Source organism: Curcuma longa, chromosome 10, assembly GCF_044706935.1.
Source record: "Curcuma longa cultivar G26 ecotype Majalengka, Jawa Barat chromosome 10, ITB_CL_G26_1.1, whole genome shotgun sequence".
NCBI lineage: Eukaryota > Viridiplantae > Streptophyta > Magnoliopsida > Zingiberales > Zingiberaceae > Curcuma > Curcuma longa.
Window position 1 is genome coordinate 1,687,914 of NC_133870.1, and position 15,649 is coordinate 1,703,562.

The window sequence follows — 15,649 nt, forward strand, 5'->3', positions numbered from 1 at the left end:
GTTCAGTTTATGATTTTAGTTCATGTGCTTGTTATGATGAGTATGCCATGATATTTGTCTAGCTTATATGTTTCAGTTGGAATAAATGACATGCATGAAGATGTTTCTTTTCATATTTTCAAAAGCATGATTTTAAAATATGTATCGTTTTGTGAGTAGGATGATACTTGCTAAGCTTTATGCTTATAGTTTTATTTTCCTTGTACTGCAGATAAGGACAAAGGAAAATTCGAGTAGCGGAGGCGGCAGAGACGATGCGAAGTGTGTGATATGGTGGAACTTAGAATAAAGAGCCTGTGGAACTTGCATCATTAAGAATGCTAAAGAGTAGTCTTTATGAGTTGTTTATTTTCCGCACTTTTGAATGTTAACAACTCTAGTAGTTCTATGCATTATTTGATAGTTGGTAAATTATAATAGCATGCTAAATAGTAGTGAAAGGTAAGGTTGGATTTTACGGGACCATTTTGATGCCAACATGTTATTTAGGATAAATTCGGATGCTAGCATTGCTTAGTTTTAATGTCAAGTTGATACCCTGTCTAGGTGTCTAAATCCATGTTTAGAAAATTGCTAAAGTATGTTTAATCGCCATTATGTTTAGACTTTATGAGAGCATGTGTTTACTCATCTATCACATAGCCAGAAATTTTAAATTAATAGTAGATTTTAGCAAGTATAAGTAACGGATCGCCTTGAGGTAAGAAGGATGTATTTAAGTTCTAGTCGACTGGATCCCCTGGACTAGTTGTTTTGGCTTTACTTTGTTTGCTATACTTACGCTTTCTTCATCTTGCTTCCAACTCCTTGTTCCTGCAAGACAAGCATGCAAATGTACAAACAATTCCAAGTCTTACCTTGTGGGTCTAACTTCGGATTCCTATCGAAATCCTGGGTTAGTCTGATGCCTCCTGTTCCACTCCGGGAACGCGCCCTTACCCACTCCACTCAGGAGAATTTATTCCAACCAAGTCCTCCAGACTTGTTGGACTTTTGCTCGGTTCTGTCCTCAGCCTCCAGGATTTGTACTGCGATTCAGTCCTCCTGACCAACCTAGACTTCTGTTGCGACTCGATCCTCTAGATCAGCCCAGACTTCTTCTGCGGCTCAGTCCTCCTGACTAGCCCAGACTTCTTGCTGTGGCTCGGTCCTCCAGACCAGCCCAGACTTCACCTGGTGCTTCGACTATGCTAAGACTTCCGTCTGATCCTCCAAATCAGGACTTTTCCTTTGCCTAGCCTACAACTAGGACTTTCTCTTGCCTAGCTTCACTTACCAGGACTTCCCTTACCCGATCATCCAAATCAGGACTTCCACTGCCTAGTCTAACTGACTAGGACTTCTTGCTAGTCATCTGACTAGACTTCACTCACTTCCACACATCCAAACATCAAGTTCTGTTTGGATCAACCCCTTGGTCAAACTGACCAGACTTAGGTATATTATCAAACATCGAAACCCTAGGAAGGATCTAGTGCTTCTTACACCAATAATCTCCCCCTTTTTGATATTTGACAATTTCTTAAGTTAATATACTTTAGGATTTAATTATCTGGGAGAATTCTATATGATTAACTTAAGTTCCCTTCTCCCCCTTTTCATACATCAAAAAGATATTTAAGTTTTAGCTCATTCTCTCTTATACCAACAATAATGGTAACCCCTACGGTCACAACTAAGTCTTAACATTTCTTGAAAGATCATAGTAGATTTCAAATAATAATTTTTCAAAAACCAAGTTTTTTTGTAAAATATAGTTTTTTTCAATATAATTTTGATTTTAAAAATAGATTTTGAAGACATTTTTCAAATTAGTTTTTAAAAGTATTTTTTAAATTAGTTATTATTCTTTTAAGTCAGAATCTCCCCCTTAACCTGACACATCCTCAGGGCTCTTTGTTGACCACGAAGTAATCTCCCTGTGTGTCTAAGGGTTTAACTCAAATTAAAAGAATAATTTTTTAAAAATTATTTATTATCCTTTTTAAATTAGAATCTCCTCCTTAACTAGACACGTCCTCAAGGCCCTTTATTATCCATAAAGCAAACTCCCCGTGTGTCTTAGGGTTTGATCCTAACTCAATAGCATAATGGATAATAATAATTTTTAAAATATTTTTTTCAAGATATTTTCAAATAGTTTTGTAAGAGTGTTTTCAAAATAGGTAGGTTTTTGAAAAACTAATAATTATCTTTTTAATTTAGAGTCTCCCCCTGAATCAGACACTTATCCTCAGGGTTCTTTGTTAACCATAAATCAACCTCCCTATGTGTCTTAGGGTTTGACCCAGACTAAAATGATAATGTATAAAATAATTTTGAAAATAATTTTAGGAAAAATAATTTTAAATTAATTTTACACTTTCGATTTAGACCTCCCCCTAAATCTGACACTTTCATAGGGCTCCTTGTTAACCACAAGACAAACTCCCTAAGTATCTTAGAGGTTAATCTAAATCAGCCAGAGCAAATAACTTAAGAATTTTAAAATATAATTTTTTTAATTGAACTTTTAAGTTTGGACTTCCCCTAAATCTGACATTCCCTTAGGGCTCCTTGTTGACTACAAGGCAATCTCTCTATGTGTCTTAGAGGTTGTTCCAAGTTAAAAGAACAATTTATAAAGTATTTTTCAAATAAGATTTTTTAAAATAATTTTTAGAATTTTTTTTATATTTAGTCTTAAGAGGTCTTAAAAATAAGATCTTTCAAGAATGACCTCCCCCTGAACTAGACACTCTCTTAAGACATCCTTGTTGACCACAAATATTTTCTACCTGTGTGTCTTAGGGTTCTTAGACTTAGTGTTGACCTAAAGGTTTGTGTCTAATGTGTTGGTCAACCAAGTTTTTAAAGATAGAAGTTTTTGAAAATTTTAGTATAGTTACACCCAGTAAGCACGAATTTCAAATAAATATCAAATTTTCAAAAATAGTTTTTATAAAAGTATTTATAATAATTTTTGAAAGCCTTTTTCAAAACATTGTACTTTAATTGTTCTTATCATCTCACCTATACTAAGTGTCGCAATACATGACATACACGGGCAACCTTTGTTGGTGCAAGATGCACTAAGATCTTGCCTAGAGTTTTGATGTTTGACAATACACCTAAATCTGATCAGTTTGACCAAGGGTTGACCCAAACAGGATCTGATAAGGCTAGTCAGACGACTAACGAGAAGACCTAGTCGGTTAGACTAGGTAGTGGATGTCCTAATCTGGAAGATTGGGCAAAGGAAGTCCTAGTAAGTGAAGCTAGGCAAGAGAAAGTCCTAGATGTAGGATAGGCAAAGGGAAAGTCCTAGTTTGAAGGATCAGGCGAAAGTCTTGGCATAGTCGAAGCACTAGGTGAAGTCTGGGCTGGTCTAGGTGACCAAGTCGCAGCAGAAGTCTGGGCTGGTCTAGGTGACCGAGTCGCAGCAGAAGTCTGGGCTGGTCTAGGTGACCGAGTCACAGCAGAAATCTAGGTTAGTTAGAGAACCAAACCGCAGCACAAATCCTAGGGGCTGAGGACAGAGCCGAGCAAAAGTCCAACAAGTCTGGAGGACTTAGTTGACATAAATTCTCTAGAGTGGAGTGGGTTAGACTAACCCAAGATTTCGGTAGAAATCTAAAGTTAGACCCACAAATAAGGCTTTAGGTTGTTTTGTTTGCTTGCTTGTATGTTTGTCTTGTAGAAACCAGGAGATGGAAGCAAGATGAAGTGAAGCAAACAAAGTGAAGCCAAACCAGAAGATCCAGTCGACTGGAACTGGAAAACTAGTCGCTTGAAGGGACAGTCGACTGGACTTGTGAACACCAGTCGACTAGCATGTGGATAATCGAGCAGGATGAGAGCAGGATGAAGTTTATCTGCCACGCAAGCTGGGGTTGACCCAGATTGGTATCTGAGTCGACTCAGGAGCAGTATAAAAGGACGTGAACGTGCAGAAACAAATTCGTTCAAGCCAGAAATCTCCCTGCTCAACTAGTGGTGCTTCTAAATGTGAACGGGGTCAGACACTTGCAACCGGTGAAGATCTAGGATGAATGCGCGGCGCTTAGGACTTCCAGAACCGCAAAAGTGTTTAATTTCTTTTATTTCTGTCTTACTTTCAATTCCTTATTTTCATGGTTATCTTTGGACTGTAAGACGGGTTTCTCCGCCTCCGAACAACTTCGGAAAGGAGACCACTAGTGGACGGGTGCCTCCCGAATTAGGCCTTGGACGTACTAACCCTGGGGGTTATGAACCAAGTAAATCCCGCGAGTCCTTCTGTGTTATTTACTAATTCCACTGCTTAGAATTTTGTTAGAAATCGAACGAATGAAAAAGCCACATGCGCTATTTACCCCCTCTAGCGCGTACACGATCCTACAATTGGTATCAGAGCCGGTGCGCTCTTGATTGGACTAACCGCCAAGAGAGCAAGACGACAAAGATGGAGGGGGGAAAAGGTAATATTTTAAATTTACATTTTAAATTTCATATTATATGTTTTAAGTGCAGGGAGAGAGGGCACTACAAAAATAAGTACCCTACTCAAAAGATTCGGACAGCACCATCGGCGGCGAAGGAGCAACCGATGCCAGGAGCCCGGAGGAACAAAGAGCAAATCCAGTGCTTCAAGTGCCGAAATCACGGTCACTACAAGAACCGGTGCCCGGAGAGGAAGACGACGAAAAAATCAGAATTAGGGGAAGCGATTCTGGTAAGTCAAGTAAATTATGAGAATACCCCTAGGTTGCATGCCCATGCTAGATCTACTTTTTCTACAAATTTATATAATTTTTCTGTAAATTTAGAAAATTTAGAAAAAATTAATTTGAACAAATCAAATTTAGATAAATTTAAAAATTTAGATAAGTTAAAAAAATTCTAATTTATAAAATTTACATAATTTGACAAATTCAAATTTGAACCATTCAAATTTGAAAAAGTCAAACTTGGATAAATTAGAAAATTTAAACTTAGATAAAAATTTGAGTAATTCAAATTTGAACAATTCAAATGTGAAAAATTCAAACCTAGATAAGATAGATTTATCTAATTCAGATTTGAAAAAGTCAAATTTGAAAAAATTAGAAAATTTAAATAACCTGACTAAATCAAATTTGAATAATTCAAATTTGAAAAAGTCAGATCTAGAAATACTAGATAATAATTTAAATAATTCAAATTGGAATAATTCTAAATTAAATAAATTAAAAAAATTCAAAAGTAGATCCTAAAAACAAGGAAAATTCATCTAATTTTAATAAATTAATTAAAAATTTTGAATTAAATAATAATTTAACTAATTCAAATCTTACCAATTCAAATATTAAATATTCAAATCTAAATTTACCTCAAATAAATAAAAACTTAGACTAAGTCTTTAACTCATTCAACCAAGATAAGGATTTAGTTAATGATTCAACTTTAAATAATTTAATAATTTCGAAAATTAATTCAATCAAATAAAATAAAATTAATAATCATCAAGATAAGTTGAACAATTCAATTTTACTCAAAAATTCAAAATTAAAAATTCAAGATAATCTTAATAATAAGAAAAATTCAAATTTCAACAAGATAAATCCTAAAATTAATAATTTAATAAATAAAAATTTAAAATTAAATAATAAAATTAATTATAATTCTATACCTTTTAATTATGACACATTGAATAACTCCACTGTAAGCCAAGAAAAGTTATTTTCAATAATAATTAACTTATGTAAGAAAATAACTAAATCCGATAACTTGACTGAATCGCTCCAAAAGAAGTTAGTACTTCTCAAGGAGAAAGTCAACAAATTAAATTAAAATAAATTAAATTAAAATTAAAATAAATTAAAATAAAATTAAAATTAAATTAAAATTAAAATTAAAATTTAATTAAAATTTAATTAAAATTAAATTAAATTAAATTAAAATTAAAATAAATCAAATTAAAATTAAATTAAAATTAAATTAAAGTAAATTAAACTAAAATTAAATTAAATTAAAATTAAATTAAATCAAATTAAATTAAAATAAATTAAATTAAATTAAATTACAAATAATTTAAATTTAGAAGTCATGAACTTAATATTAAACTACTTTAATTATTAAACTAAATTAAAACATTACCAATTGAAACAATAAAAATAAAACACAAAAGTGTGTCAAAGTGGGTTGACACATTTGTGAGTCTACATGAAATGTATCAAATTGAGAATTTGATACATTCTTAGAAATTAAAAACTATTATGTGAATTGTTTGACTTATGCATACTTACCATGACATACATCTGCTTTATTTTAAATGCACATAACATGTCATGTCATCATGTTTCCTTACTGTTTAACTTATAATGGTTAGATAAGTATATATGAATTGTTGATACTTGCCAACATAGTATCAGGGTGGGGCGAGATGATAATACGTTAGGGAAGCTTGGTCTGGGTAGTCAAGTGGGGTAAGGAGTACTTTACTTGGTCTGCTTAGTCATGTGGAACTGACCGTAGCTATCTCGCCACATCCTAGACTAGTTAGACCAAGGTTTCTCAAGAAATTGGTTAAAGTAATAATTTCTTGAATCAGTTTTGTCTTAGAACATGGTCGTTACTCTGATACCCAAGAAGGCCACTGTGCCTCGCCACTGTCTGGAAACTGATTTTTGAAATGTGGATGATCCGGATGGAATGACATGGGCAAAACACGTAGGATCACTACTAGAATTTTGTTAATAGACAACGCCCCAAAGACAACGTTTTTTAGCAAAAGCGTTGTGGTATTTCAATTTACAACGTTTTTTGTCAAAAGCGTTGTCTTTTGAAATCAAAAGACAACGTTTGTACAGAAAGCGTTGTCTATTAGCGTTTATTTTGGGTCAACCACAACACTTTACAAAAGCGTTGTCGAAAACGTTGTCTTTTAGCGGGTTTTTTGCCAAAGACAACGCTTTTAAAAGTATTGTCATTTAGTGTTGTCGTTGATGGTTTATATCCAAGGTTTTTATCGGGCGAGTCCGCGATTTCCTTCGTACGCCTCCCTCTTCTCTCCCGCACCATTTTCGTCCCTCTCCCGCTCTCGCACCTCTAGCTCGTCTTCTCCCCGCGCCGCATTTTCGTGCCTCTCCCGCCCCCTCTCGCACCTCTAGCTAGTAGCTACTCTTCTCCCGCCCCCCCTTTCGTGCCTCTCTGCTTCTCCCGCCCCTTTCGCACCTCTAGCTCCTCTTCGCGCCGCTGTGAAAGAGGCGAAGACGAAGATAGAACGGAAGCCGCATCCGGTGCTCCTCCAGGCCCGTGCTCCCCTCTAGGGCGGTGCTCCTCCAGGCCCGTGCTCCTCCAGTGCGTACGGTGACCTCCTCGTGTTCCTCCCGTCACTACAACAAATTTGACTTTCCGCAGCACGTCATTAATGGTGCACAATTATAGTGTGCTGTTAATAATAGTTTTTACGGCGCACCTAATATGTGCGCTGCGGATAATATGTTATATTTTAAAATTAACAACGCACAAATAAAAGTGTGCTGCGAATAGTATTTTTTACCGCGTGCAAAAATTATGCGTTGTTAAAAGAAGATTAAAAAAATAATATTAACAGCGCGAATAGGTGATACGCTGTTAAAATAGATTAAAAAAACATTCTTTCTTTTCCATCCGACCGCAAGACTTAACACGCACGGACAGAGATCTGGCTTTAGGTTTTTGTCGCGCCGCACCCTCTGTTCTTCGCGCTCCCGACGTCGCGCTCGCCCGCCCGCACTGCCGCCGCCCGCCTGCACTTCTGCCAGCCGCTCGCCCGTGTCACCCGCCTGCCCGCCTGCGCTCTCCCGCCCGCCGCACCCTCTGTTCTTCACGCTCCCGACGCCGCGCTTGCCCACCCGTGGTCTGCCGCCCGCCCGCGCTCTGCCGCTCGCCCGCGCTCTGTCGGCCGCCCGCGTTCGCTCTCCCGGCCGCCGTGTTCGCTCTCCTCTAGCCTCGCTAGCCCGCCCTCCCGGTCGTCCGTCACTCCCCTTGCAGCGGCAAGAAGAAGAGGTAAGAAAATGGAAGAATCCTATTCATCTACACTGTTCACTGTTGTCTCTTTTATATAAATTTTTGAAGAATATTTTAGGGTTGTATGGGATTAAGGCATCAACAACAGTGTTGACTAGCTAGGTTTTAGCTTGACTTAGCAAATTTTCAACTCCCATGAAATGATGCTATGTCATCTTTCTATTAATAACAACTTATTCTGATGATTCTAAAACTTGGGTGGTTGGGGTAGGGGAGGGGTGGATGGGGGCATAATTTTTTTAAAAATAAGGTGTAATGATTTATGGACATCATTGCTATCTTAATACATGTTTGTCTTTGTTAGTTTTGTTGTCGTCTTTCTGAGTAGTTTGTGGTGTATAATGTGAGAGGTAGAATGGCGTGATTTGCTCAAATAAAGCCCCAGCAAGTTACATACATAGTACCTGGAGCTGAAGATTTTGATCATGCAACTATTTCTGATTTTATTCAGAAAGCTCAAGATCTCTTGGTGAGTGTTAGAAGATTTTACAGTTATATAATCTTTGTATTTTTCTTTGAAACTACTTGGTGGTTTTGTACACGATCCATCAATTCTAGAGTGTGCTTGGGCGGAACTTTTAGAAAATAAAAAGTCAGTTACAGCTGAGGAGTTAGCAGAGGTACTTATTTCTGAATAGGTCAATATACTTGAACTCTGACCATTAGTTAATGGTGCCTCTTTTCTGTTTGATTTCTTGTTTGTTAATTTCCACCAAGTGACATTGGCATATCATTTGGTCGAATGATGTCCAGAAATGGAAACATTTCCAAAGTGATGCATTTGATGCAGCGAAGCTTGTGCCATGGTGCACCAAATCCAAAGTTAATGAAAATGACAGAGATTTTGATGGATCGCTTCAGTATGTATCTTGGTAGCTCAAGTTTTAATGACTGCTATTGTATGGTTATTTTCCTTCTTCAGAAAATTTACTTTGCTAGGAAAGCCCATTCTTCATTATCATGTTAGTGTAGTCCTCTCTACTATATATTCTCTATGGATTTTGTATGGGTAAGATATCCATGACATCTGAAAATATGTTATATGTTATATAGTTATTCTAATTTTACCCAGAATTATATTGTATTTCTTCTGATGAATTGTTGATTGGTATTTCTGTTTTAAATGCATGATTGATATTTATGGAATCTTATTGGTGTTTATGTTTTTTCCCAACTTAGGTATTTATGTATTTATGAAATCTGATTGGAATCTAATTGGTATTATGTAGTTACGGAACAATTTGATCAATTCTATTGTTATATACATGTATATATATTTTATCATACTACATTTGATATTATAAGATAAGCTTATTGTGTATTAGACTAACAATAACTAATTTGCTTGTCAAATTAGGTTGCTAGTGGTGGCATTGGAAGTGGTGTTGGAAATTATATTAGTGCAATAACAATGTTGCAGTTCAGGTAACTATCTTAATACAATATTATACTTTTGTTTATTATTTATAGCATGCTCTATTATAAAATTTGTTTAATCATTAATTATTATTTATTGTGATATAGTCAAAAACTAAAGAAGATGACTGCTGGAGATATCAGTTTAATGCTAAATGTAAGCTGCTTCATTGGTCTGTTGATGGAGCTGTTGCAGAAGGTCGAATTGCATCCACTGATCCAAAAGCAAAAATACATCACGTTCCATTTGGTGGATCTTATTGGAAAGTTTGGATTGATAGAGTTTTAGTGGAGAAGGTGGAGCTAATTCGACCAAACGAAGAAATATTTTTTCTTGAGAATGCAATAGGAAGCATAGTAGCTTGGGCATCAATGTTTATAATTTTGTCTGACTGATTTGGACGAATCCATATATTGTTTGTAGTAAAGATGAACACGAACTTGGATTGTTTTGTCTCACTAAATGTAGATGGTTATCTTTGATATATTTGAGCTCTGATTTTATAATTATGAATGTGATGTTATCTGATATTTGTATGTTAGATTATAAATGTTAGAGCTTTGAGCATGTTATAATTATTTATATTTGTATTATATATATTTGTGTATATAAGTCTATTATAATTTAAAAATATAATTATTCGCAGCGCGCGGGCTATGTGCTGCGGAAAGGTGTTGCATTTTTCCGTAGCGCGCGGCCCGCGTGCTGCGGAAAGGTGCATTTTTCCGCAGCGTGCAGCCTGCGTGCTGCGGATGCACCTTTTCGCAGCGCGCGGCCCGCATGCTGCGGATGCACCTTTCCGCAACGCGCGACCCGCGCGCTGCGGATGTACTATAACTTTCAACAGTTAAGAGTTATGCAGCACACGATGTGCGATGCGGATAGCTTAATTGCGCGCTGCGGAAAGTCAAATTTGTTATAGTGATGTGACCATTTGTTTTTGTGGTTTCACTTGGACGAGTGAAAGATGTTGGTAGTTTCGGTAACTGCCCACCACCACATTCGCCATGGAGTGCACGTTGTGCACTCTGGGGAGGACGCAACCTCTCCCTATTAAAGGGAGAGGAAAGCCTTGAGAGAGCGAGGGATAGCAAACCTGTGCTATGTGTGTGGTTGTGTCCAAGTCCAGAGGTGTTGTGCAAGAAAGAAGAGGAGAAAGAACACCAATCAGTGGATTTGGTTGGTGGAATCCGAGAAGCTTTCTGTCCATGATTATTCCTCAGACACAAGCGATCCCAGCCAAATTTTCTCGCTACAACAGGTACAAAACAACATAATCATGCACAATAGTTAAAAGGGAGACCAACAAGAAAACTCCACAGGCGATTAAGGAATTTAATCAAGCTCGTTGCTCTCTTTCTCTTTGTTGGAAAAATTTTCGACGAGGCAAGAACCCTATGTTATGGCAACGCCTGTTTAGCTGCGGCGGCAATGGCGAAGCAATGGCAAAGGTGTGCAGTGGTAGCAACAACGTGTGACGACAATGGCAATAGTGGTGACAATAAGAACGATGACAAAAAGAGTGGTGAGAGAAAAGAGATGTGGATTAGGGTTTTAAGGTTGAGAGAATAAAAAGAGGAGGAAGAAGTCACGGCACGGGGAAGGAGAAAAATTTGTCAATGATTTTTTAATCACACCTTTGTGAAAAAAATGCAGCAAATTTTGCTAATTACAGCTACACCCCTTGCTTTAACAACTTTTTTATTTATTTATAGATATAACATATAAATTAATAAATTTATTAATTGATAATATATATATATATTGCTAATTACAGCTACACTCCTTGCTTTAACAACTTTATTTATTTATTTATTTATAGAAATAATTAACATATAAATTAATAATTTTATTAATTGATAAATCAATTATAGGAAGGTTAAAAAGTAGATGGCGGAATGGAGATGGTGAAACTGAAGTTTGGTTTGTTTTTTTTTTTGTCGTCCCTGTATGCTGTATATTTTTGGTTTTTTTTTTTGTTGGATTAAGCTCTCATCTCTCCTGCATCATAAAGGTCTGTCTAAGCCCCTACGGTGTAGCGGCCACAATATTCTAGCGGTTTTTAAACATCTATTTGATGAAAAATTTAGGACGTACGGATGAACTCAACAGATATAATTTAATTTGAAAGCACTAATTAAATTCTAAAATAATTATAAACAATAAATAATTAAATATTAAGCATTTATAAGATTTATGGAGTTTACCGATAAAAATTAACGAGAATAATTTTTTATTAAGTGTAATTATTAAATTGATTAGAAGATTTAGTGACAACATGGGCGGGAGATCATTAATTTCTTTACCATTAAAAAAAAAATTTACAAGAGAATTATTAGGAACTAATTAAACATAATCAAAATTTATTAAACAGATTTCATTCATTATCCTTAGCTACTCTATATAAACTATCCCTCTGACTTTTTTTTCATATTCCCTTGCCATCTCTCTCCTCTTCTTGATGGAGTCTTTTGCCTTGATGAGCAATGCAGCCGATAATACTGTGTCGATGGAGGTTTATGGGTGGGAAGCCAATGCAAATGGCTATGTCCTTACCATGGAGGCAGAAGTGGTGACACGACGTTCGCAGGACACGCATCCACCCCAATTGATCTTGAACTTTTGCCTTCAGACAATTTCTTCTTCCACTCACGATGTTGAGCACGCCCATTTCACTATCGAACAACCCTACCATAACATCATCCATGAGGCCACTTGGGACGAGGAGACGTGGCGGATGCTCTCCCATGTAGCGGCAAATCACGTGCACATCGTCGACCTCGCTCTTTTTGTGCTAGCTTTCCGTAGATACACCAGGGTGGTGCTTAATCGTTTTCCAATCATGGAATTATCCGTGATGGAGTTCTACTTTGTGATTGAGATTCCCCCTACAACTCCTTTCATTTCTACCGACCACCTTCGTTTCTTTGACGACGTCGAGCACATTAGAGGGTTTGTACCAGCATCTACAACTGCGGTGGAGGGGCTCCAAATGAAGATTGTAGAAGAGCACGACGTATGCTCAATCTGTTTGAACGATTTTAACATAACGACTCATGTTTTAGAGATGCCGTGCTGCCATATATTTCACAATGAGTGCCTAAGGATGTGGCTGACACGAAGTAATACTTGTCCCCTCTGTAGATTCACACTCCCTAAGTATAGTTGCTACTGGATTTTCAATGGAGAATAGTCATTCCTCAATTCATTCATTAGTTGTTTTTATTTATTTATTTTATACTTTGATTGTTTTTTTATAAGTCAGGTGTTTCAGTTCTTTATTTTTTTATTAGTTATTTTTATTTTTGGTATTTTTTAAAGTTGACATCAAGTATTCAATTTATGTCGATTAATTTTGAAAATATTGCCTTATGAAAATTTTTTTATTGGCTATTAAGGTAATTAATCAAAAATTGCTCGTAGTGACCTATCCAGACAATCAATTTTTTTTTCATTTATTATTTACTAGTGAGAAATCATCTTGGTAGTACATCACAGTTAAATCTTGAATCTAAGATTTGTAAGATATGTCATTGTTTTTGGTGTCCTTGATTAATGCAAATATTGATTCAGTATAAATATTAATGAGATTTCATGTATATTTATATAAATGACTTGATTTTTTTTTAAATATTACTGGACGATTGAACACAAAGACGAAAATAAAAAAGAAATATAATTTTCAAAGAACAAAATAAAAAATTTTAATATCGAAAAAATTGAAAAATTATGTAATTTTAATTTGTATCCTAGATAGATAGACAATTTAAATAAATACATGACTTTTTAATTTTTTATTTTATACATTTATAAAAATTTAAATATATTTTTTAAAAATAATAAAATTTTAAATCATCGTGAATCATGTATCGAATCATCGTGAATCACTTTAAAATCAATTGTTAAAGGTTGTTAAAGTTAAGAGGGAGGTGAGGTTTTATGAACTATTGGAATTGATATTTCAAATAATTTTGAATGGATGGATTGTTCGATTTCAAACCGTCATTGATTCAATTTAGGTTGAAAGACAATTGGAAGAGATTGAAAGTGTTTAGTTTCACATAACTTTATTTTATTATAGATGAAAAGTATCACATTATTATTTCGTTAAGTAATTTAGTAGTGTTAGTAATTGGGGTATAAAATGATGTACTTCCAAACTACCACGGGCATTTCAATGATTTTAAAAGTCTGCAGGTTGTTGAAAATATATGTGAAATTTGAGAGCTGAAATGTAACTTTCACTTTTTTTGGTCCAACAAATTTATCTAGAGAGTAAAATGTAAATTATCAAATTCTGAGGACAAATGACAAAATTTAAAGGAAAAAAGTCCCGGAACAATAAAAACACACTAGGGTTTTTAGGGAAGGGCAAATCGAAATATCCGGAGGAGAGACGATGAAGAGGTTACATTACTTCTCCTTCTTCTGCAAAACCGTGTCATCCACTTGTTCTCCTCACCCCCACGATGTTGCCTTCCTCTTCGTCGTCTTACTAGGATAGTGATCCACGCAAATACACCATGTGTTCCCTAATAAAATAATTATGAATAAATAAATCAATACGTAATGATGTGTGCAAGATATGGCAAGTTGGAGAAATTACTCGATATACACATCAGTCTCAGCATCATTTGCCAATATGTAACGATGTGTTTGATGCAACTCATCTTCGCTTGTGGAGTGCACTATTGCACCCGATAAAGGCTTAGTAAGTTCTATTTGTCGATGACTTGATGGGATCCCAATTGTGTCCACACCACAAAGATAGTCTGAGCAAAATTCAATAGCCTCTTCAGCAATATAACATTCGGCTATGCACCCTTCAGGTCGATTGCGATTTCGCACATAACCTTCAAAACTTTCATGTATCTTTCAAATGGATACATATCTCTTGTAGCGCCCGCCCTTACGTGGGCCCTTGACGATACAGTTCGACTATCCATTCATACATTCATCTCTATCATATATGAGAAATTTAAAACTAAACTTTGCAGCGGAAACATAACCAACCGTACATAACATCATAACATCAAAGCATAAAAGCATATCAACATTTCTTAAACATGCATAGTCAATCATTGGTTATTCACCTCGTATCATAGACATGAAAATCATTTCCTTTTTGAAAATAGGTAAATATAATCATCATCATCTTTGGGGATCCCTGGCTTGTACCCATTCATTTCTTTTGCGCGCATTCATTCAAAGTGGGTACGAGGTAGCTAGTCTCGTCCCACCGACATACTAGGTCTTACCTAGGGGCAACTTTTGGAGCCCATCCCTTGGATCCCTTTCGGGTTCCGGTACAAGCCATTCATTTAAAGTAAAATACTTTTATAAATTTCCTTTTCATTTTCACGTGAATGTTCCTTAACCTTTTTCTTTCATACATGGCGAACATACACGTGACATTACATACATACATTTGACATAAGGTATTATAAAATCCTTAGGTAGGTAAGAGTCAAACTAACCTTTAAAACTAATCCTAAGTGCCCCAAAGGGTATAGGCTGGTTTTGAGGTGCCAACTAGTTTGGTGCCTCCCCCTGAATGATAAGTATGAAGTTTAGAGTCAATGTAATGAATGTCCTTTTTAGGGACATAGTATTGGTTCTGCCCTACTTGTCTTGTTAGATAGACTTTTGGGACCCACGCTTTTCCTATCCTGATTTATACCCTATCCCTAATTTGTTATACATGCCCTTTTGAGATCCAAGAATAAGGTCAAGATTCTTGGATCGGGTTGTAAAAGTTGCTAGTAAGTCCTTAAGTTTTTGAACTTCACCCTTAAGGGTGGAGTTTTCAATTTTAAGTTCAGTTTGATTTTGAGTTTGTTTAGTTAATGTTTGAGTTTCAATTAATTGCTCCTTAAGGTCTTGATTTTCCTTAAGGAGATGGTCATTCCTAGATTCAGATGCAAGCAACTTTTTATTTAAAACAAAAATAATTTTAAAAAACTTTTCATTAATTGAATCTAAGTATACCTCGGTCGAGCCATTCGAAAAGAGTCCGACCTCTTGGCTTGACTCGTATTTGGAATCTTCGTCGAGCTTCGAGTTCGATCCAGGTCCGGTTGTCATCAGTGCGAGGTAGCTTGAGTTCTTCGATGGTTCGTCATCGGAGTCGTCCGAGCTCTCGTCCCAAGTGGCTTGAAGAGCCTTCTTCTTCTTGCTCTTCTTGGATTGGTCCTCCTTCTTGTAAGGGCATTCATGTTTGAA